Source organism: Mauremys reevesii, linkage group 4 (assembly GCF_016161935.1).
Source record: "Mauremys reevesii isolate NIE-2019 linkage group 4, ASM1616193v1, whole genome shotgun sequence".
In the NCBI taxonomy this organism is placed as follows: Eukaryota; Metazoa; Chordata; order Testudines; family Geoemydidae; genus Mauremys; species Mauremys reevesii.
Genome location: NC_052626.1, coordinates 10330330 through 10353947, shown reverse-complemented (window position 1 = coordinate 10353947; position 23618 = coordinate 10330330).

The following is a 23618-nucleotide window of genomic DNA, read 5'->3' as shown; positions in this document are numbered from 1 at the left end:
TGCCCTCTCCATTACCGGACTGAGAGGGGAGGTGGAAGGATCAGCCAGAATTTTCAAGCCTGGAAGTCTGAAGTCAGGCCCCTACCTCTATAGTTAGGCTCCGTGTACACCATGAGCTAGGGGTGTGATTCCCAGCTCACTCACCTCTCCTCTGAGCTAGTGCAACCAAAATAGCGGTGTAGCCACAGTATCATGGGCAGGAGCGACCCGGGCTAGCCACCGTGAGGACAAGCCCACCTGACCAGCGTGGGCCTGAGAAGCCCTAGCTCATACAGTAGACTTAGCCTTCCACGCCAAAAACAAAAGGGGAGTGACTTGCAGAGGTGCTGGACACCAGCAGCTCCCACCGACTTCAGCAGAACTACTGGCTTGAGTGAAGGGAAAAAAAAAAAGCAAGTGTTTGTAAGATCAGGCCAGGTGATTCAGAGAGATTTCAGTTCATTGCCCACTGTCACCAGCCCCAAGAATTCCAAAACACATCAGGAGTCAGTATCTCTGCACTCCCCCTATGGCCCCCCATAGCATGAGATTTTTAAAAAAAAATTAATCTCATGACTTTTAAGCCAAACACATTTGCCTTCTGATTTGGGGGATAAGTTGGGTCACTTCCCCGCCCCCCTCCCAGCTTTTCTATATAACCATGAAGTTCAGAAACTCTCTTAAAAAGAACTCAGGAAAGCTGAAATTCTCATAAGCACATCATCATAGTCTCAAAATCACATGAGCTGGGGCTTTAAGAACGACACTTTACCATGAGCTATGGCAACACTGGGTCCCGTGGTCAATAACTGTTCCACTGTTTGTCTCCTTTCATAAGGGCATAAGGGACCTGGTGCTGCGGTAGAACGAAGGTTTCCGATACAAACTGACTGCAGCCTAAACGTTTGCCTTCCCACGCACCATTGTGCCTCTCACTTCAGAGCAGCAGCGCAAGAGGAGCGCCGGCGTTGCATGTGAATGGTTCCTACGCCAGCCCTGCATAATGCACAAGGCAAGCTCGGAGCACTCACACAGCCCTAAATGAGTCCCAGGAGGCATTCCTCGCAGCTGGGAACAAACGCCGACAAATCTAGCGAACAGAAACATCCAGCCACAAAATGTACGCATGTGGCTAGCACGCCTGAAAGCCACCGCTAATGAAGTCTCTTGCTAGTAAACTATTTTAATTGCATCACAGCCTTTTCAGATGCTCGCAACCTGGTATGGAACAGTCACACACGCCAGTCCTTTGGCTCTTCTGTCCCCATTGTGCGGGTCTGTTGACGGCCTTGATGAGCTCTGAAAACAGCAAAGGTAGAGGAAGAGCTGCCAATTCCAGCCAGAGGCTGGGACAAGACTCATCTGGGTGCCGTTCTAGGGAGATTTGGATTTAATAATAATACCAGCTAGTGGTTTTCCATCAGTAGATCTCAAAGCATTTACAAAGAAGGGGAAGATGAAGTGACTTGCTACAAATCACCCAGCAGGCCAGTGGTTGAACTGGAAATAGAGCCAAGATCTTCTCAGTCCCAATCCGGAGCTCCATCCACTGGGCAGCAGGGCCTTCCTTTAGGACTTTGCTCCTACACTGGTGTCTCATATCCTATTTTGTACCTTGGCCAAAACTGACAAGCGGTTCTGGGTGCCCAGCTGGAGGTTTTTAATGGGGTGCAATCACAAAGCACTCATCCTCTGACAACCAGACCACCTTGGTGTGTCTTAGGGTGAGCCCCCAATATTGAGGCATCCCAGATCACAAGTCACATTATTGAAATCTTGTTCCTGGTTTCTGCCTTCCCCCCCCCCACTTTACTGGTGGGGTACCAGCTCCCTTCTCCCTCCGGCTTCCTGATCACTTGTGCTCCTTAACTGTGCCAGAAAGAGGCAGCCAGGCCTCAGAACTGATCAGAGCTGTGCTCGGCTAAGCAAAGAGCTCACCTCCCTTCCTCTCTTGGCTGCCCTCACACTGCCAGCAGGACTGGGGAGGTGACTGACCCTGGTAAGGTGATCCTTCAGGTCCAGCTGTCTTTATGTTGCAAGGAGGAGGGAGAAATATGGTTCTTCTTAACCTCTGAGGATAGGACAAGAAGCAATGGGCTTAAATTGCAGCAAGGGAGGTTTAGGTTGGACATTAGAAAAACTTCCTGTCAGGGAATAAATTGCTCTGGGAGGTTGTGGAATCTCCATCATTGGAGATTTTTAAGAGCAGGTTGGACAAACACCTGTCAGGGATGGTCTAGAGAATACTTAATCCTGCCATGAGTGCAGGGGACTGGACTAGATCAGTGGTTTTCAAACTTTTTTTTTCTGGTGACCCATTTGAAGAAAATTGTTAATGCCTATGACCCAACAGAGCTGGGGATGAGGGGTTTGGGAGGGGCTGGGGAAGAGGGTTGGGGTGCAGGGGTGAGAGCTGCAGGGTGAGGCCGTGAATTAAGGGTTTGGGGAGGAGCTCTGTGCTGGGGCAGGGGTTTGGGGTACAGGAGAGGGTCAGGGCTCTGGGCTTGAGGTGCAGCCTCTGGGGTGGGGCTAGGGATGAGGGGCTTGGGGTGCAGGGGCTCCAGGTTTGGGGGGGCTCAGGGCTGGGGATTGGGGCATGGGGTTACCTCTGGAGGCTCCCAGTCAGCGGCATAGCCGGGTGCAGAGGTAGGCTTCCTGCCCGTCCTGGCACTGTGGACTGCACTGCACCCCAGAAGCAGCCAGCAGCAGGTCCAGCTCTTAGGCAGAGGCACACAAGTGGCTCCATGCGGCTCTTGCTCTCAGGCACCTCCACCCCCAGCTCCCATTGGCCAGTTCCTGGCCAATGGGAGTGCAGAGCCAGTGCTTAGGCAGTGCACGGAGCCCCATGCTCCGCCCCCACCTAGGAGGCAGACCTGCTGGCCACTTCCGGGGTGGAGCGTGGTGTCTGAGGCCCTGCCTAAGCCAGGCAGCACCGCTGACGGGACTTGTAATGGCCCGGCTGGCCGTGCTGACCAGAGCCGCCACAACCCAGTGCCTTCCATTCCACGAACCAGTTCTGGGTCATGACCCGTGGTTTGAAAACCGCTGAACGAGATGACCTCTGGAGGTCCCTTCCAATCCTAGGATTCTCCCTGGGTGAAGTCACGGACAGAACTCCCATTAAGTGGGGTTGGGATTTCACCTCTCGGACTTATTTTAACTAGGCCTCAGAAGCACTCCTTTCCTCTCTGTCCTCTACTGGTGGTTCTTCTTTTTTGCACGATTCACCCTTTCTTGGTCTCCTTTGCCATTCCTCCTCTCTCTCATCCTTTGCCCAGGCTCACTTCCCCGGATGCCTCACAGCTTGTTCTGCTCCACAGCAAAAAAGCAGGACAGCAATAGGAACCTTACCAAGGTCAGGCAGTATTTACTGGTCAGACAGCACATTGGATTCTGCTGCAACAGAGCAATAATAGGATGGGGAAGTGGGTCACTAGAACAGGCAGCGGGTTATTGGTACTAGTGAGGCTACAGGAATGCAGGCAAGGGAGGGGGAGAAAGGACCCAATGTGGGACATTCCCTGTTCTGAGAGGAGCCATGAAGAATAGTTTTTAGTATTCAATCATTTGCTGAACATTTAAAGAGACCATCTGTATTATCAGTGTTTAGCCACTAAACAGGTGTAGCCTGAGCCGAGAACTTCATTCCCCAGGATTCTCCAGCCAGCAACTTTCACGGGACTGAGCCCTAAATTCTTGCAGAACATTTTAAAAGGAAGGAGGAGAAGTGAATTTAGACTCTGAAGACATTCAGCTCTGGGGCTATTTGGGATTCCGTGGGCTACTTAGGGCCTGATTCACTGAAATCAAGAGGAGTTTTGCCACTGACTCAGATGAGGCCCTTCAGCATGTTTTACTTGTAGTTTCCGAAACGTTAAAGCAAAGAGCTATGGTTCTGCGAAGGCTGCTATTAGGGATCAGTTTGTAACGGGTCCAGGAGCGAGATTTCATACCCTGCCCAACAGTGGTGAGCTTTAATGAAAGAATTGATTAGCATTTGTAAAGCACATTTCAAAATCTGTCAGTGGGTGGTGCTAAGCATTAGTCGTCATGGCAAAACGCACAGCCGATGGGAAAGGTGCTTTCTGCTGGGGGTATTTACCATCCTCAACCTCCGGCTGGGCCCTGACGGAGATAGTGATGCTGGCTGCATCTTGGTCACCACAACTGGGACTGAACCCAGAGTCAGGGCAGAAGACTTCACAATGTGATGTAAAGGACTGTATAGCGAGAGATGCCTAACCCACAGGCTGAGCAGTGGGCATTTACTCTCCAATCCAGCTCTAATACGGTGCCAGAGAAATACACTCCTGGCTCCTTTCCCCTCTCATTCTCATGCCTTACCCGGTACGTACACACACAACCCAATTAAGAAAGTTGGCCTTAAGCATGAAGTTGGCCATCATGACCTTCCTGATCTCATTCTGAACACTCCCTTTTAATTTCAGCAGACCCACTGGTGCCTCACTTGGGCAATGTGACCCTCTTGGTGGCTTGAGGTTATAATTATCTGTTAGGTTTAGTCACCATCACAAGCCTGACCAGCGAAGAGGACTCCACTCACAAGCTCGGGGGGCTGGTTTCCTGGCACTACTAGCCATGGCCCCACTTTTGGGGTGACATAGTGAGAGGTTATTGATAAGAGAAATGGCACACAGAGTGCACCAGCCAGAAAACAGCAATCCCCACACTAGCCAGGGCACTCAGGTGGGAGGGCCAGGTTTGAGTCCCTGCTCTGAATCAGACAGAGCAAGGATTTGAACCTGTATTTCTCACATACCACACAAGTACCTTAACCATCAGACTAGTGGCAATGGGCTTTCCCCTTGCCCCCCCCCCAAAATAGCCTATAGCTGAGAAACATTCCTAACGAGACTGTTATCAACAATGATAAATTTCTACTAAACATTTGGGTCTTGACAAAACAGTGTTTTCCCCTCCCCGCCAGGAAAACATTTCATTAAAATGTTTTTGACTGGCTCTAGTGTCGGCTCGGTTCAGCGGTAATACCCACGTTCAGCTGAGGCACTCCTTGGTTGCTGGCTGCCGTGTCTAAATGGTCTCATGGGGAATTGCACTTTGTTTTTCTGTATCTAGGAAATAGTAATTAAGGTCTATTTTTGAGCATAATTTCAGCTCCCTTCCCCTGTTCTGAGACCTTAAGTCATGTGATGGAATTTGGAGGCAGCTGTGAACTGAATTTCAGGACAACTTCTGAATCCAAAGGCAGTGCCAATCTCAGGCTTAGATATACACCCTGCCTCTCTTGGGAGTCCCAACTGCAAATGCCTTTCCAATAGTCATGTTCTCCTCCACCAGGAGAATTCTAAATGCCTTTTCAACTCAAAGCGAACATGCTATCTATTGAACATCGCACTTATCAGTGGACAAAGGATCGCCCCACAGTTTTATAGACAGGATTGTTGGGATCTGCTTTGGCTCTGCCACCAACTTCTTGCATGAGCAGGGGCAAGTCATGGTCAGAACAGGGACTATGGGTACATCTATGCTGGGGAGAGGAGCGGGTGTAGACTACAGACACTGCATGCCCAGCTAGCACGGGTGTAAATAGCACTATAGAGGGTGAGGCACAGCTGAGGCAGGTCGAGTGCCCTACACAGCTGAACCTAGAGTATGTACCCTACACAGGCCGTCTGCATGCCCAAGCAGCGCCTCCCACATCGAGGCTGCTATTTTTGTAAGTGTAGCATCCCACTGCCAGAGCCTTTCCCCACCGCCATGAAGGGCTCCAACAGGGGGAGCCTCTCTCCGCAGCACTTCGCCCCCGGTGTTCGGCCTGTACTCCACCTGCCCCCGTAAGCGTAGACGTAGCCTGGGTAGAAATGACATCTTACTGAGCAAATGTAATGTGCTGTTCATCCAGGGTCACAGCCATTTACTTTAGTGGCAATATGGGGGGAGGGGAGAGACTACTTTTTATTTACTTCGGTTAGATCTGTAGAACAAATGCACCCCTCTGTGTGCCAAACCCGCAGAAATGCAAGGCTGTGGCAGCAGCTGCTGATGCTGCCTGGCTCCTTAGCTCAAGCTGTAGAGACTTGGGCTGGCAGCTGTGGAGATTCCTGGTGTCAGCCAAAACGATGGTTCTCACCCCAACACAGGGATGGGTTTTTAGCTGCAGAACTATTAAAACCGACTCTCATTCACAGCTCTAGAGCCCTACTAAAAAGGCTACGAAGGGGCAGCACCCAGCTCAGACTCTGGTTGCTAGTAGAAACCAGAAGACAACTTGACTCTCTGGTCCCAGGCTGAGGTTACGGGGCTGGCAGGTAGAACACAGGGTTGTGCATGTGAACTGAGCCCATTTGATCAGGAGTCACTGAAAGCCAGGTATGCTGAGCCCCTCAAGGCAATCAGCACAGCCACCTTTGCCAGTAGAACTCCACTTCCCTTCTATCAGGGAGTGGTGGAGCTTCCTCATCATTGCTCTATCAGGGGACGGACTTGGGTGCCAACTACTGAACAATCACAGGGTTCAGCCCTAAAAGCCAGAGAATCATCCCAAGCTCCATACAACCCTTGAGACTCCTACTGCTACCCTATTAGTCCCCTTCTCCCTGGTAGTATTGCCACAGGTTACCTGTTATACTATCTGCACAGTAGCAGCTGCAGAGGAGACTCCAGTTAGCATTAACTACTTGAAGCAGCATCGATTCTCAGTTTGATTTCCAGGAGGAAATCTGCAGGGACTTATATCCCACTCAAGTTTTTACAGAGCTCTGGAAGATGCAGGATTCTGAGAACCATGCCACAGACTCCTATTTTCTTCCTCCTCTGAGTAGGAGCCACCACTATAGATTCTGGCCCAACTTCCTCACCTATAACGTGGAGCTAGTGATGTCAAGAACATTAGTACACAGCTTTTAGATCCCTGAAGTAGAGGCACTAGGTAATTGTCCAGTATTTTTTACTATTAACACTAGGACTAAAAGCCTGATCTCAGTTACCCCAGTGTAAATCCAGAGTAACATCACTGATATCAATGGACCTACTCAAGATTTACCTCTGAACCTAATTCATGGGAAAGTTATTGGGACCAGCAGCATCCACATAGCATTTCCTCGCATACACACAGCAACACACCCTATGCAGCATAGTCTAAAACCTCCTCCCTAGAGTTTATATTATTTTTAACTGAATTAACAGAACCCTAAAACAGGGCAGTACTGCTAACATAAACCCTTGCCTAAACTGACTACTCCTAAACATTCCTTCAGCTAGACTTCTTCCAGCTCTCTCTTTCCCTGCCATGCCACTGAGCCTTTTATAGGCCTGAAGTGGTACTAATGCAACTCACCTGGTCTGGCTTCCAGGCTGAGTCAGCAGAGTAGCTCTGAACCTCCCCACAGGTGCCTAGAATCTGACACACAACTTGTACTCTCAGGGCCAGATTTTTAGAGGTATTTATTGGTTTCAATGGGCATTAGGTGCTTCGGTGTTTTGGAAATCCCAGAAGCATCTGCAATGTTAAGTGCCTAAATACCTCTAAAAATCTGGCCCTTAGTGCTTACATGGCACATTATAAGAGGTACAATATAGAACATGAGAGATTATTACAGTTCCATTCCTTCCTTTTGTCCATTATGCTAAAAGGTGTTAATGGCTGCCATCAATCACAGATATGGTGATAGCTAAGGGTTAAGTGAAGGAGCAATTAAATGTCCCTTTGTGTAGTGAGCACTGAAACAACAGAAGGCACAGCCCCAGGCACTGGCCAGAATGCCTATGCCTAAGCAGAAGCTGAGACATGTGGGCTGAGGGGTTTCCCTGGGGACTGATTGCAAATGCAGGGGTTGGGACATTGATTGGTTGCAGCTGTGTGTGTGTGTGTCAGTCCAAAAGAGAAAGTGTCCAGAAAGCTGAGGAAAACCAGCAGAAAGTCAAGAGAAAGGCAGCAGACAGTGAAAGAAGCAGTCATGAGCATGGTCCTGAGAGGGAGCAGAGAGAGCTCCTTGGGGCATAGGACTGGCTGGAAAGGCAGCCTTGGAAATCATGAGCAAGGAAACTGCCCGCTGTTGTTCTTACTGCGTTCAGGGAAATGGGACTTTATGTACATTCTTTATAAATAAATACGATTGCACTAAGGAAATACCTGACTCCAGGAGCGCCGCCAGCTTTTTTGCCGCCCTAGGTGGCAGAAGGTTCCGCCCCCAAAATGCCACCCCAGACAGAGGCGGCGGAAGGTCCCGCCCCCGAAATACCGACAACGACCGGGGTGGGCGAAGATCCTGCCGCCGCGGTCGCAGCCCCGCAAATGTTAGCGCCGAGGCGACTGCCTAGGTCGCCTAATGGGTTGTGCCGGCCCTGCCTGACTCAGATAATCCATTTCTCCTCCTAACAGAAACAACCCAGCGAGGCCCCAAATATTGGCTAACCACTAAGGCCGAGGTTCAACAGTACCATACTAACTAGCACAGAAATCTACATTCTTCTAAATCAACAATCTACTCTGCTACAACATGCATATTTCTTACAAGTGGCAAATAGCTTCCACCCCAAAGAACTAACATTCCTATTGTGAACAAGGTCATGGCAGAAGACTCTGAGGGTCTATCTAGAACTCCTGTTGCTGAAAGGTTTGGAGGGGGGGGGAGGTTGCTTTTTTTCTTCCCTTCACACTTGCATTCCAGAGCAAAACCAGCAATAGTTCTCATCAGCAGCAAAGAACAAACACATGGTAAAATGAGAAGGTTGCATCTGAAAAGCTGCTGCTTGTATGGTTAAAAAGCTCCTGAATGGGGCCATTTCCCTTTGGAAGCATTTTTTATAACCCCATTATTCTTCACTTAAAGCCACGGGACTATTACCCTGTCCAGGCTGCAATTGAGGGAATGATATCTGAGCTTTCACCATTAATGGTTTATTGCTTTTAAACACTTACCAGCCTCTTCTTCTTTTCTTTTCTTTCCCCCAGTAGAACAAGACGTTTCATACCTTTCCTAAACCTGTACACAAAACCTGGGAGGCCAATCCACCTCCCAGCCCTGATTCTTCCTCCGCCACACCTGGAGAGAGGCTGAGCACCCGCAACTTCTAGTGAATTCCTGGGAAGTGAGAGCACTCAGCACCTGCTGAGGCCTTTGTACAATTCAGGGCCTAATCCATCTCCCACTAGAGGCAACGGGAGGCATTACATTGACTTCAGTAGGGACTGGCTCAGACCCCAGCACCCTGCTCCTCCAAACACTTCTGAACTTGAAAAGTTCTGCACATGTGAGCAACCTCATGGGATGAGTCACATGACTAATGTTATGCAGGTGAATACATGCTCATAGGATCAGGACCTAAATGACGCCTGAATGTGAAAGCAGCAGCCCTCTGGAGAGAGAATATTTTCCTTCTCCTGCAGAATCAGAGGCCCATCTCTTTTCCTTTCCTCAGACACTCTCCATTTTCCCAGGAGGATGTTGGCAGGTGAGGGCTGGGCCGAGCCTTTGCCTCCTTCCATAGTGATCTCTTTTCATTCAGGCACATCCAGCCTGCTAAACAGCACTCATGCCGTGCCACCAGTGTTTCAGAGAGGAACGCCAGTGATCGTATCACCTGTCCTGCTGCATTTACCATAAGACATTTGAGCTCAGTGGGGATGGAGGAGCTGGGACCCATCGCCAGCCTAGTTCTCTGAGGATGGATCACAGACCTCCTCTATCAAGCCTAGATGCTCTGTAATCCTCCTCCAGCCCTCATAATTAATGCCATAATACATCATTGATGGCATCCCAGGCAAGGCACAGGTCTCTTGTCCCTGTCTGAGTTTATGATTGGTTGCGGGCAGTTTACTAAGTTAATTGTCTAATGGCTGACATGTACTGGTATATCAGTACAATGGTACCATTTATGTATCGTAGTTGTGTCATGGTACAACAAATGGCTCCATTCTCAAAGTCAAGCTACATCAGGCAAGGCCGAGACTTTCTTTGAACCCAACTAGGTGTTTAAAAGGCTTGATGTTCATCGTTGATGTCAAGGTAACCTTCTGACAAGCCTAGAACTTGCTTCCATGTACAACATGCCACCAGTGGTGGGAGGGAGCAGATGTGTGATTTTGCACTGAGGTCAGAAGAACAGCCTTCCAAAGTCCTATGTTACCATTCCAGCGAAAAGTGACAAGTTTGCACTCGGGTTTCCTAAGGCCTGGTCTACACCTAAAACTTAGGTCGACCTGGCTATGTTGCTCAGAGACCTCGCGACGTCACTGAGAGATGTAGTTAAGCCAGTCTAAGCCCTGGTGTAGATACCAGTAGGTTGATGGAAGAATTCTTCTGCCGACCTAACTCCCCGTCTTGCGGGAGTGGATTGACGACAGTGATGGCAAACCCGCTTCTGTCACTGCAATAAGTGTCTACCCGTACATAGCTGCAGCTGTACTGCTGGAGAGCGTTTAGTGTAGACTTACCCTCAGTGTGAAAGGCAGGAAACCGTACCCCAATCTAAAATGCAAATGTCTATTAATTAAGCAATAATGTCAACAAAATGGACCATCGTCAAAGGATAATGGTCTCCTTGCCACTACATAAATACTCAGGCAAAGACGAAAGTGCTTATTTTCAAGGCAGGAGAAATAGATCCTCTAACACTGTTCTGTCACAATGACATTATTTCTGTTATGCCTAGTGACTGATGTAGATTTGAATCATTTCATTTGATGGATGTAGGTGCACTGGAGTGTCAATTGCATTATTGACCTGCTGTAACCCAACTGCTTTAGAGAGCAGCTGCATTATGTGCCTCAGCCAATGAGAGAATACAGCGTCTTATCCATAAAAGCACATTTTGAAGGGGTGCCACACTTTTATGAATAACCTGATTTCTGACTGGAGGAAAGATTTATTTTTATTTTACCAGTGAACAACGGTGAGCCATCCCAGCAATCCGATTGGCTGGCACGGATCTCAGTTGGGGTAATGAATGCACGATTATCATTCAGTACTTCTGAAAGGACATGTGGCAGGCAGAGGAAATGTAAATGAGTTTATCACCACCAGCCCTCGCACAATAAAAAATCAAATTAATGCAGAACAATGGGGCATCTCAAATACAGCCAGCTGTTGTCACCTGCTGATTCACATTGTAATTTATCCAGGGGAAATCAGACTGAGTCAAGATAATGCTAAAGTCCCAGGAATGCTCCAATGTACGAGGGAATAGAATGTCTTTGCACTGGCCCCATTCTAACTGGCCTGCTACATTCTCCCCACTTTCAACGCCGTCACTTCTGACGGGAAGAAGTATTCTGTTCTTCACGGCCTGCGCCAGGTCCCCATCTAGTGCGGCAGCATGTGGTGTTAATACTAGATAATGTGGTTGTGTAAAACCCTTGGGGCAGAGATAATCTTTTACTGGGGGCTGGATGTTCAAAAGAGCATAAGCACTTTAGAAGCACACGTCCCGTTGACTCAGGCCGTGTCTACATGACCACGCATGTCGGCAAAACGTATGTCACTCAGGGACATGAAAAAAACATCCCGCTGAGCGACATAAGTTTCGCTGGTCTAAGTGCTCGTGTGCACAGCGCTATGTCAGTGGGAGAGCGTCTCCCGCCGACATAGCTGCCGCCGCTGGTTGAGCTGGTTTTATTATGTCGACAGGAGAGCGCTACACAGAGCGGCCACACAAGCAATCTTACAGCAGCGCAGCTGCATCGGTACAGCTGTGCCACTGTAAATTCGCTAGTGTAGACCTGGGTGCTTTTGAAAATCCAATGCTATAATGGACAGCACCTAGCCCAGCAGGGACCCACCCTGGAGGAGGCCTCTAGGTGCTACCACAACATAAATAATAAAGAAAGAACACCAACAAAGTCACCCCTACATGTTCCCTCAACCTTCGCTGTAGAGTCACAGCTGTGGTGTCCTCATTTCAGGCCCAATGCTGAGTGGTGCTGGGTCCTTCCCGTGAGGATTACTTGCTTCCGTGGGAACTGGGGGCACACTGCACCTCAGGTGATCAGGCCCAGGGCTTGGGAGATGGCTCAGGACAAAATGCACAATGCAAATGTATATCAATTACAAACACTGACTCTATCTCCCCATGTAAGTATTCTCACACTTCTTATCAAACTGTCTGTACTGGGCTATCTTGATTATCACTTCAAAAGTTTTTCTCTTATTTAATTGGCCTCTCAGAGTTGGTAAGACAACTCCCACCTTTTCATGCTCTCTGTATGTGTGTATATATATATATATATCCGTACTATATGTTCCATTCTATGCATCCGAAGAAGTGGGCTGTAGCCCACGAAAACTTATGCTGAAATAAATTTGTTAGTCTCTAAGGTGCCACAAGTACTTCTGTTCTTTTTGTGGATACAGACTAACACGGCTGCTACTCTGAAACCTATCAATGACATCAATGCAGGATTTCCCACTGAGGGGCTACTCAGGGTGCCATGGCTTAGATCTAATCTGTTCACTAGACTTCTAGAGTGATGTAAATCACCGTGGAATATTTAAGGTCCCCAATTTGTAGCAATGAAGGAGAGTGGAGAACAAATGAAGGAGTGTGATCAAAGCAAATCCGAGAGCAGGTTATTCTAGCTATTCTAGCACTAGAAAAGGTTCAGAAAAGGGCAACTAAAATGATTAGGGGTTTGGAGAGGGTCCCATATGAGGAAAGATTAAAGAGGCTAGGACTCTTCAGCTTGGAAAAAAGGAGACTAAGGGGGGATATGATAGAGGTATATAAAATCATGAGTGATGTGGAGAAAGTGGATAAGGAAAAGTTATTTACTTATTCCCATAATACAAGAACTAGGGGTCACCAAATGAAATTAATAGGCAGCAGGTTTAAAACAAATAAAAGGAAGTTCTTCTTCACGCAGCGCACAGCCAACTTGTGGAACTCCTAGTCTGAGGAGGTTGCGAAGGCTAGGATTATAACAATGTTTAAAAGAGAACTGGATAAATTCATGGTGGCTAAATCCGTAAATGGCTATTAGCCAGGATGGGTAAAGAATGGTGTCCCTAGCCTCTGTTTGTCAGAGGGTGGAGATGGATGGCAGGAGAGAGATCACTTGATCATTGCCTGTTAGGTTCACTCCCTCTGGGGCACCTGGTACTGGCCACTGTTGGTAGACAGATACTGGGCTAGATGGACCTTTGGTCTGACCCGGTACGGCCGTTCTTATGTTCTTATGTTCTTATGTTCAGGTTGTCTAGAAACTGGTTTTAAAAAGACGCCCTGAGATGGGAGCTGCGATAGATCAGAGAGAAAAATCCACACTAAATCTCCATTATGTGACCAGAGAGGAATGACGGTCTTGTGGTTAAATCACTGGACTGGAACATAAGCATCATAGAGAAGCTGCATGGCCTGGTGGATAGTGTACCGGACTCGGAGACCCACCTTCTCTTCCTGGCTCTGCCAGTCCCTGACCTGGTGTGTGACCATGGGGAAACGATTTCATCTCAGTTTGCCCACCCACACTTTGTCTGCCTAAGTTCTTTGGGACAGGGACTGGCTCATATTTTGTGTCCATACAGCCCCTAGCACGATGGGGGCCCCTATCCTATCAGACAAATAATGAATTAAATGGTAAAAAGTCTTTAAAAGCAGAAAATATCCCTCAGATGCAGAGACACAGAGAAAGGCACATCTCAACCCGAACAAAACCAGACACACGTGTTATAGAGGCGCTTCCAAAGAAGGCGGGTGGGAAACAAGGAACGCAACCCCATATACATTTGTGTCTGTAGTGCAAACTTTCCAAGCGATGAACATTTGTGCCAGGGGAAGAGGCGGTGATGAGGGAATGAAATGCTAAATCTCCCGATTTTACCTCCTCAAGCAGCGAAAGAACTAAACATTGTACGGCCTACGTTCCATGAATTTCACAGTTCATGCGAGGGACAGAAAAATGCAAACTACAGTAATTATCTGTTACAGAACAAAGTTAACGATTAAGTTGGGAAGATGTTAACAATCAAGCCTATTGAAAAGATTACAAGGGTTTCAAAGTGTTTCCTGTGAACCATGTGACGGCAAATTGTTCCAAGTAGCCTGGTCTTAATTCAAATGCTTGTTGTCATGGTGACAGGAGAACACCCCTCCTATTCAGCAGCGCCACACAAAAGCCTACTATTTGCTACAATAAGCTTTTTCGTTCAAGACACACTTTATAAATAGCGAACTCTGGAAAGTAATGCCCAACCTGACCTTCTCCCGCACCACTGCAGGGAGCGCTGAGATTGCAGGAGTAAGCGAAATATCAAGAGCTGGTAGGAAGGGTTTGGAATATAATGAGATAATTGCAGAGGGATGCCGGCCAGACTTCGGGTTCACTCGTTTTGTTAGCCGGACGCAGCAGCTTTGAAGTGGGTGGGAACTTCCTTTTTAATTTCGAAACGCCACAGTCCAGGTCACCGCCCCCTTGTGCTGTCATTAAAAAGCAGTTTCTAGCTGGAGGATTCAGTACAATGCTAACAAAGCCAAGGGAAGAGGTCTCTCAGCTGGGCTCTGGGTCACATTTGCAAATCCCTGGATATCCGCTTCGTATCTGCGGACCATTTTTGCGGATAGTGGCTCGGATGCAGATATGACCGCGTGGGGCTCTACTCATCGGCAGCGCCTGGCCTGTGGTGTCTGGCTCAGGCAGCCCAGAGGGCGCAGTACACTCGGGGCCAGCGGCCAGCAGCCAGTGGCTGGGGCTGGGTGGCACCCACTCACCGCACCGCTTCCTGTCCAGCAGCTTAGGCCTTCGGGCAACAACAATGTCCATACCATGGCCCGACCCAGCAGCACTGGCCGCGCTCCTAGTCCCAGTCCACCGCCGGCTCCTGGGTAGCAGGGCGTGGCCACAGGAATGGAGCAGGTGGGGCCCCAGAATCCCACCCCTCTGCCCCGCTGTGATGCAACACGCACTGCTGCTGCCGCCATGTGCCTTCGCTCGTGAGCCCTGGGAGCAGCATGTGATGCACCACCCCTAACCCCTCCCCCTCCATGCCACCCCTTCTCCTCAAGATTCCCCCCTACGCTGCCTCCCCGCAATCGCTCATCTACACTCCCTTCGCCCCCAGTCCTTGCGAGATGGCTTGCTGCTCTGGGTGCGGATGTGGACGAGGATACAGGTAAAAGACGGCTAGCGGCTCGCAGGTCAATCCTGACGGATGCGGATCAGATGCAGATCCACATTTTTGTAATCGCGCAGGGCTCTACGCATTTGTACTCACAATTTCTTAGGCTGGCAATAGAAAGAGAACTATTTAAGGGCCGGACAGTGTCTTTACAATTTGCCCTGAGAAGCTGCTCTGCCCAAGGGGCAAAGTAGGAAACTGTGATATAGAGTCAGAATTCAGTCTCTGATATTCTGATACAGGTGTTGCTGTAACAAATAATAACAGGGGAAATAATCTGCTACTGGTCTATAGCCTAGCAGGGCCAGAGTAAGTCATAGGCAATATAGGCCCATGCCTAGCGTCCCAGCTGCTGGAGTCATGTGATTATATCAGAAGCTCAGCTTTCATTTGTAAAAGAGTAAGTTTCTAGTCCTCACTTTTGCAAAGAAAACCTTGAAGCCGTGACCCAAGCATAACCAATGCAGTACTGTCAGCAGGAGGATGCATCTATTCTCAAAAGGTTTCACCAGCATATCTATATGGATTAGGGTGGTTGATAATGCTGACTATAGTTATGCCGTCAAAAGCCCTAGTAGAGACACCATTATACTTGCATAAAAGTGCTTATGCCCATATAGCTTATTTCATTCATTGAACCAGAAAAGGCTATCTCGGCAAAAGCACCTTTTATACCAATATAACTGTGTCTATTCTAAGAGGCTTTTGCAAGCGTGACTATGCTGGTACAGCTATCCTGGCAAAACCTGCCTAGGGAAGACAAATCCTGAGTCTGCAGACAGCCTGAAACAGCTCTGAGAGGTGTGAACTGCCCCATGCATCTCAATGTGGTGTTCACTTCAAGGGTATGTCCCACAGTTACCTGGGGTTTAGCCCAAACCCCTCTACTGTCAACACCGAAAACCTCTGACCGGCCTTTAGAGGTGCTTTAAGCCAGAGCTAGTTTACTTGGCTGGGGGTGTGGGTTAGAGCCCGGGCTTTGATTTTACTCAGGCTGGAACCCATTGCTTTGCAGTAAGGATGCAGGCTCAGTCACCCGAGTGCTGATAGTCCTCCAATGGCCTTCCCACAATTCCCCCCGAAGGACAGCTAAGTTCTCCCTCAATTGATACAATTGACCGGGAAAGAATCCTAGAGTGTCTCAGCACAAGGAACCCTGGGCAGGTGAATGATGCAGTGAAGAGATGTCCTATAAGTCACTGCTCCAGCCAGGGCCCTGCCAACAGCAGCCCCAAAGCTCTGTGAATCTATTTCCGCTGCCGTGTTAACGCAGGTAATCGGCACCAGGGTCAGCCTAGCCTGGGTGTGAGGACTGCAGGGCTCCACCCATGTTACTGTGTCCTCACTGGTGCTGCAGTCCATCCCCTGTGTGTCTCACTAGGACTGCTGGGGATATATCCCACGGTGCTTGGTGAAGCACTAGGCTGAGCCGTTCTGTGATCCTTTCCCAGTGAATTGTGGGAGACCATGTCTGCTTCTGGGCGCCCATGGGAATTGTGGGAAGGCACTGGAGGTGTATCCTGCAAAGGGGGCAGGTTACCAGCCCCAAGGAAAGCAGCACCTGGGCTCTAGCCTAGAGCCCGGTTGAAAGCACTGCCCTTGGTGGTTGCGTGTGGACAGGAGGGGGCTTAGGGACACTATCCCGGCAAGGGCCCAGGTTACTGCTGCAGCAAAGACAGACCCTGTGCGTGACAGGAGGAGGAGAGGATAATGTTCCCAGCCCCAATGACACAGACACATCCCAGCTACTCGGGTAAGTCCCACGGGAGCGCCCTGGATGCTACCCCCATCTGTCTGGGGACAGGGGACTCCTGCTGCCAGCCCAGCTGCTATTCCGGGGAGATGGGCCAAGAAGGGGGCCCAATGCTTCTGCTCCTGCAGGATGGGAGATGGGCCCCCTCCATCGCCATTTTAAGTGGAGGCCAGGTCATGGGAGCAGAGCCAGGGGGGGAAAGGGGCATGTCACAGTGAGCTGTGGGCCCCGGATCACCTTAATGCAGCTCCTGTACTCCAGAACCAGCTTGTTCCCCATGCTCTGCTCACCGCCCACCATCACCAAGGGTCAGGAATAGAGGCAACAGCACCCGAAAGCTGCTTTTCCCCCTCCATCAAGCTCCATAATGCAAGTTGTCACTCCAGGGGAGTAGGGACCTGCCTTGCGCCCTTCCCCGCTGCACACAGCAAGCAACGATCTTGCCCTACGAATGGCCGTGCGTTGGCTATTAGATGGGTGCGTCTCCATGGGGACAGCCATGTGTTAGTCAGGCACAGGATAGACAAGGAGCATTCCTCAAAAAATAACCTGGGGACAAAACACACATGATGCCCTTTCTCCTAGAACGCTGGCATAGCCAGATGTAGAGCAGCAGACAGCCATTGACCCAGCAGATCTCTTGCTCTCTTTCTCTCCTGTGGCACAGCAGCTGCAAGATCCTGCTACCAAAGGAGTCCCTCTCGCGCCACTGCCCAGTCTGGGCCTGCTGCATGAGGCAGGTGCTCTGCCGGTGCTCCGGCAGAGTGCCCCTCGCAGCTGGCCGCCCCAAGCACGTGCTTGGCGGGCTGGGGCCTGGAGCCGCCCCTGGCTGAGAGCCAGGAAAAAGGCGGGTAGACACCTTAATTGGCAATAGGGGGCAGACATCTAGCTTAGGGCCCTGTGTGCGTATGGGGAAGAGGGCGAGAGAGATTCTTCCAGTCTGCCAGGGATGATAGGGGAGGGGCCAGGGAGCCTTGAGAAAGAGGCTTTCAGAGATGGACTGGTGGTCGGTGCTTTGTTTGATGTCTGTAGTGGGCTTGCTTCTCCTGATTGGTTTCAGAGTAGCAGCCATGTTGCACTGCTCTGGTTTTACACTGGGGTGACTCGGCTAGCTGAATTCAACAGCGTTCCTCCTGATTTTAGCATGAGTGGAAAACCAGGGCCACTGTGGTTGTTGTTACTTCAATGTATACCAAGTCACCGGTAGTTCCCCCCTTTAAAAGCCTGTTTCCTGGGTTTTCTTCTTGGGAGGGCCCTAATCTCCCTGATGCTGTATCTGCTGTCCCTCACATCCTCACTTTATCACACGGCCACCAAATCAGAGCAAGAATCATAGCTTAGGGTTGGAAGGGACCTCAGGAGGTCATCTAGTCCAACCCCCTGCTCAAAGCAGGACCAACACCAACTAAATCATCCCAGCCAGGGCTTTGTCAAGCTGAGCCTTAAAAACTTCTGAGATGGCCAAGACGACCAACCACACAGGGACTCCAGGAGATCAATGTCACATTAGCTAACAGAAAAGAGCTCTAACATACGACAGAGAGAAGACGATGTGGTTTCACATTCCAAATGCAGCTTTCTATTCCCGCGTGTTTTGTGTGACGGACGTGAGCTCTCAGAAGCATGGAAACTTCAAAAGACTATTACACTGAGCTGTCCCAGGCACTGTGGGCCCACAGATTAGTCATAAATGTTTGTGTCTATAAATGTGATATATAGCTTTGTGAGCTAGGGATTGTATTATAGGTCCATGAGGGACGGCTACCAACTTTCCCCACGAACTAAAATACCTGGGAGGTCCTGCAGACGCTGGGACAGGTAAATAACTCCAGAGAAGTACCATCCCCTGGGGCGGGATTGCATGTGCTGCATCACACTGGGATCAAGTGAGCCAGCCGGGTTATGCAGGCTCCATTTCACAAGGCTGCTGCTGGTCTGTGTCCTTCAACACCCAGAAAGGATCACGGGGTTGCTAAGAGATGATAACTTAGCTGATAAGACCGGTACTTAAGTAGCAGGTGGAAGGGAGAGGTCACTCCAGCCTTCCTTCAGAAAGAAATGGAGTGGGGTCTTCTACGTCTTTTGTTTCCGCATCTCAGGAAGATGAGAGAGATGAACAAGAGAGGCTGCATCAGTCCTTCATTCAACATATTCCATTAGCAGTTTCCTCTCTGATGGGGAACTTGCCTCATTGGCCATTTCAGCCTTACAGCTTGATCACTTGAGTCTCTTCCTGAGAAACACCCAGAAAGCTTCAGCTAGAGCCAAATGCAGTGTTTTCTCTCTCAAAGGAGGCAAACTATCGCAAATGCATCAGATCTGTGTCCCATATGCTATTTTACTTATTTGCTTCTGGAGGCACTTCAAGGGGTTGGTTGCCACTAAAGGGCAGCAGTAACTCAGTTCAAATGATATTATGGGTGGCAAATATTTGTGTCCCATGAAGTGCCAGATCAAAGACGTTCAGTTTACAAATAAAAACAGTATTTGTCCTGACTTCTAGCACTGAAAACTCACCCTGGGATCTGAGAGTCAAGCTGGCCCTAGTACGTTGGCCCTAGTACCTGCCAAATTGAGATTAATAAATAAAATAAAGATAAGCCCCATCCGTTCCCACATCACTCACTAAACCCTATCTGCTTCTGCTTAAGACCCGCCCCTTCTAACCCTTGCCCCTCCCCTTTCAGTGTTTGCCCCATCCTTTCTGGCAGCTGCCCCCACAAAAAACTTCAAATGAAAAAACAAAGTGTTTCACTTAAAGGTTTACAGAAAACAGGTTGAAATTGAAATTCTCCCAAAGCCAAGATTTGTCTAACTGAAAGAAATACCACATGTTGTCTACAAGCTCTCACCCACACTTCTAGTGGGAGAGGGCTTTTTTATGGCTTGTGAAAAGTTAGCCAACTTGTATATAAAGCCACAAACACCCATTCAAAGTCATTTGTGTATTATTTTAGAGAAAGCAACCTATGCCCATGTTGAGAATGATTTGAAGAGTTCTCAGTTGCGTCTGCTAGCAAATGAGTTAAGAGCAAGTGACCAGCATATACTAGTTATTCAAATTGTCCCAGACCCAGATCCTCAAAAGGGATTTAGATTAAATCAGTGGGAGTTCGGTGCCAAACACCTTTAAGGATCTGGGCCCCAATGTCCTAAGAGAAAATCCTGGAGAAGAAAAGTTAGTCTTTGACTGAATTCTCCATAGCACCTCTGTCACTGATCACAATGCTCCAGCTATCAGGGTGCTTAATTTAAACTAGTCTGTGTAAAACACAGCTAATAAGCCTTAATTACATCTGGAAATGTGAGTGATTACATGTTACATGAGAAGTTCCGATGGGCTTAAATGAGCATCTTATAAGGGAGAAAACTTACTTCGCAGCAGTGCTGGTGGAAAAGAGCATGCAAATTTTAAAAAGCACCCACAATGCTTTACCAGTTTTGCAACCCTCACCATAATGTTTCAGCAATTTAGAAAAACATTGCACACACTAGTTGAAAAGACGTGCAGGTGTCTGAGAAATAACAAGGGGATGTCCATTTTCACCTCTTTTCTGTTAACTTGCTTTATCAGGGCTGTAACCTATCTAATCTTTGGGTTAAGCTGGTTAACACATCAGTTGTTGTTCCTCAAGAATTTCACCTGCATTCCTGTTCACAGAGGTTGGAGACTAAATGGGAAATAGTAGCAACTGGAATACCTAAAATAGGCCAGAAATATTTAGAAAACTTTTTTATTTGGAAGAGCCTAGACAAAGTTCAGTTTTTGGGGATGCATACTCCAATAACTTATCTGGCTTCAATGATGAACCGCTATTAAAGCCAATGAATAGAGAGCTCATTCCATGAAAAATATTAATGATCTTATGCAACAAGCAGATTTAACACCCTCACCAGTCCAGCTGCTTTATGCAACGCAACAACCTAATCACCACTGAGAACACAAAGGTGTAATGCTATCATAAACAGAGAGGCCTATGCTGAAATCTTTGGAGTCTAAAATACTCTTGTCTATGGCGGGGTTCCCCTGAGACCTCTTCCAGTCGGCTCCCCAATAACTCAGTTCGGCTTCAGTCTCGTCACTCAGGTTCCTTTATTTGGCATACAGCAAACCTATGCTGAGCTGACCAGACTCATGCAAAGTGGGTGGGCATAGGGCGCACCGCACAGCCACGGTTACCCAGCAAACCTCTTCTTTTATATACATTTACTGATTACATTGCATTTACTATACCTTGCATCGCATGGTTGGGATTGGCTGGGTCACTTTGTAGGAACCAATCCCTGTGCAGCACGCACTGTCCGGGGACACCTTAACAATGGATAAGATAAAGAGTATCTTGTCCAGTGTAAGTGGTTCCCTGGGTGTTCCCCCTTATCGTAGCTAGTCCAGACATTCTGTTTTCCGCCTGATGACCCATTTACCTCCCTAATCCTGTCTTTTAAGAAACAAGGCCTCCCCCTGTCCAGTTATTCATATCAAGCCAGGCCTACATTGCATTCTTCTCAGCTTGATGACGTGAAACTCCCGCTTGAAAAGTGGAGGCATGAAGGTGTGTACAACCCCGTTAAGGGATAGACTGGAGCCTACAACCAAGAGGGGAGCCATGCAGGCTGCAGTGTGTGCTGGTTGCTCTCTTAGGCTCCAAGGCCCATATCCACATGGGGGCTTAGGCGTTGCAATGATGAGCATCTTTGCACCTACCTTTAGAAAATCACAGGAACAATGCTGTGATCCACAAAGCCTGAGTTAAATGCCCAGTCTCCCATACAATAAATGGGGAGAGATAGGTGCCTCAGAATGCTACCCACAAAGCCAGCATGCTAGGCATGGCGCCACCTAAAGCTAGTCAATGGAGGAAGCCGATGAGAGGGGGTGTGTGCTAAGCCCCACCCCCTCATAGAAATAAGCACCTAAGTTGGGCCTCAGGGAGGTGCCTATCTCTGCTTGCGATTGACAAACTGGAAGAAGCTAGGTCCTGTGCAGGGCAATAAGGTAGGAACGCTCAGAGGCCACCGACTGGATTGGTCCCCGCGTGTGACTTAGGCAGCCGAATGCCGATCGTCCCCAGCTGGTGACTCGCTCTGGGGCTTAGGCAGGAGATAGGCACCTAGAGGGAGGCAGCGGCACGCATGCCTGGAGGCAAAAATTTAGATGCCTGCAGGGTCAGGCAGCAGCCAAGTGGCAGTTCTGTCCATCAGAGTGGTGCCTGAAAAACAGGACATAGATGCATACGTGTAATCCACCCACCTCCTGGGTGTGGTGCTCTGTCCCAGCTAGTGGCACTGAGACCACTTAGAGAGAGAGATTAATGAGTCTGCTCTACAGCCTTAGCTAAGGGCCATGTGGCTTTTAGCTCATACAGTAGAGGCTCATGCACTAACCTCCAGAGGTCCCAGGTTCAGTCCCGCCAACGATGACCGGGGGTCTGTCGATGCTAAATAAGTACTTTCATGGATCGCACCCCAAGAGAGACTAGCCTGACTAGACCCAGAGACTTTGTTTTGTGGACTCTAAATTTGGGAGCTCTCAACGAATGCCCTGGGCTGAGGGCCTTGTCACCTGTTAGAATCACTGCTTCCCTGAGACCACTGCTTCCCTGAGACCGTATTGAAGGGGACATGCTATTTTGTTAAGTTTCTTTTGGCTTCTCCTTGCCCAGATCCTTTAAAGTGACCTTACTGATGCCCCATTTCCCATGTGGGGGAAATCAAGGCAAGGCAAATCTGTAGTACCACTCAGGGCCACAAGGGCATGCACAGAGACGCAACATGCCTTTTACAGGACGTAACACCCAGAAAGGAGTGGATCTGCTGTTGTTATTATTTATCTCTTTGTGGGATCCAGAGGACCCAATTGGAGCTGAGGTCCCGTTGTGCTAGGTGCTGTACAAAGGCATGTGAAGACATGATCCCTGCCCCAAAGAGCTTACAACCCATCTCTCCATTTCACTCGCTAGAAATGCCTCCTCTGCCAGCACCGCTGTGATCAGCTGCTGCTCCCTTGCTACAGAAGGAGAAGCTAATGTACTGGAAAAGCTGTATTGTTTCCTTTGAGAGGTAAGGAGGAGAAACACCTCGTTGTGTGGGAGTGGGGAGAACGAACCTGCCAGACAGATGCCACATTTCCATCACACCCTCCTCCCCTCTCACTCTAGGGATGCTGAGAACTCTTAGGAAAATAAAAAATGAGACAATCGTTCACCCCACATGCTCTCCTGCCATTGTTCAGCTTGAGCTGCTGTCTCTGGCTAGAGTGCACTGAGGAATCCTTGGCTAATTAGCACAACAGTCCCACGCCGCATGTCAGCTGAGCTTAGCAGAAATGCTGTAGCATGGCTGATTCTACCTCACCGTGAGGATATCGGCCACAAAGACCACACGCCGCTTCCCAGACTCAACTCCCAGGAAGCAGGTGCAGCCAACTTCCCACCTGCAGGCCCTCAGCAGACCAGCACCCTTGTCTGCAGTACACAGGCATGACCCTTAGGCAGTGCTCTTTCCAGATGAGAGTGGGGCGCCTCTATGAAGTATTGCATGCTGGGACCCATTAGGTCTGTGATCCACCCGGCCAGACCTCAGTATTAAAGAGGAGGAATGAAATCCTGGCCTCACTGAAGTCAAAGGGATTTTTGCCAATGATGTCAGTGGGTCCAGAATTTCACCTGAGAGCAGTGTCACTCTACTGCATCTTATGCAAATTAGGAGAGGTTGTTGCATTCCTGGGGTAGGTTGCTAAGATCATTTCCAGCTGGACAAGGTGAGGACCCCTAGCCAGCAATTATGTGGCCCGC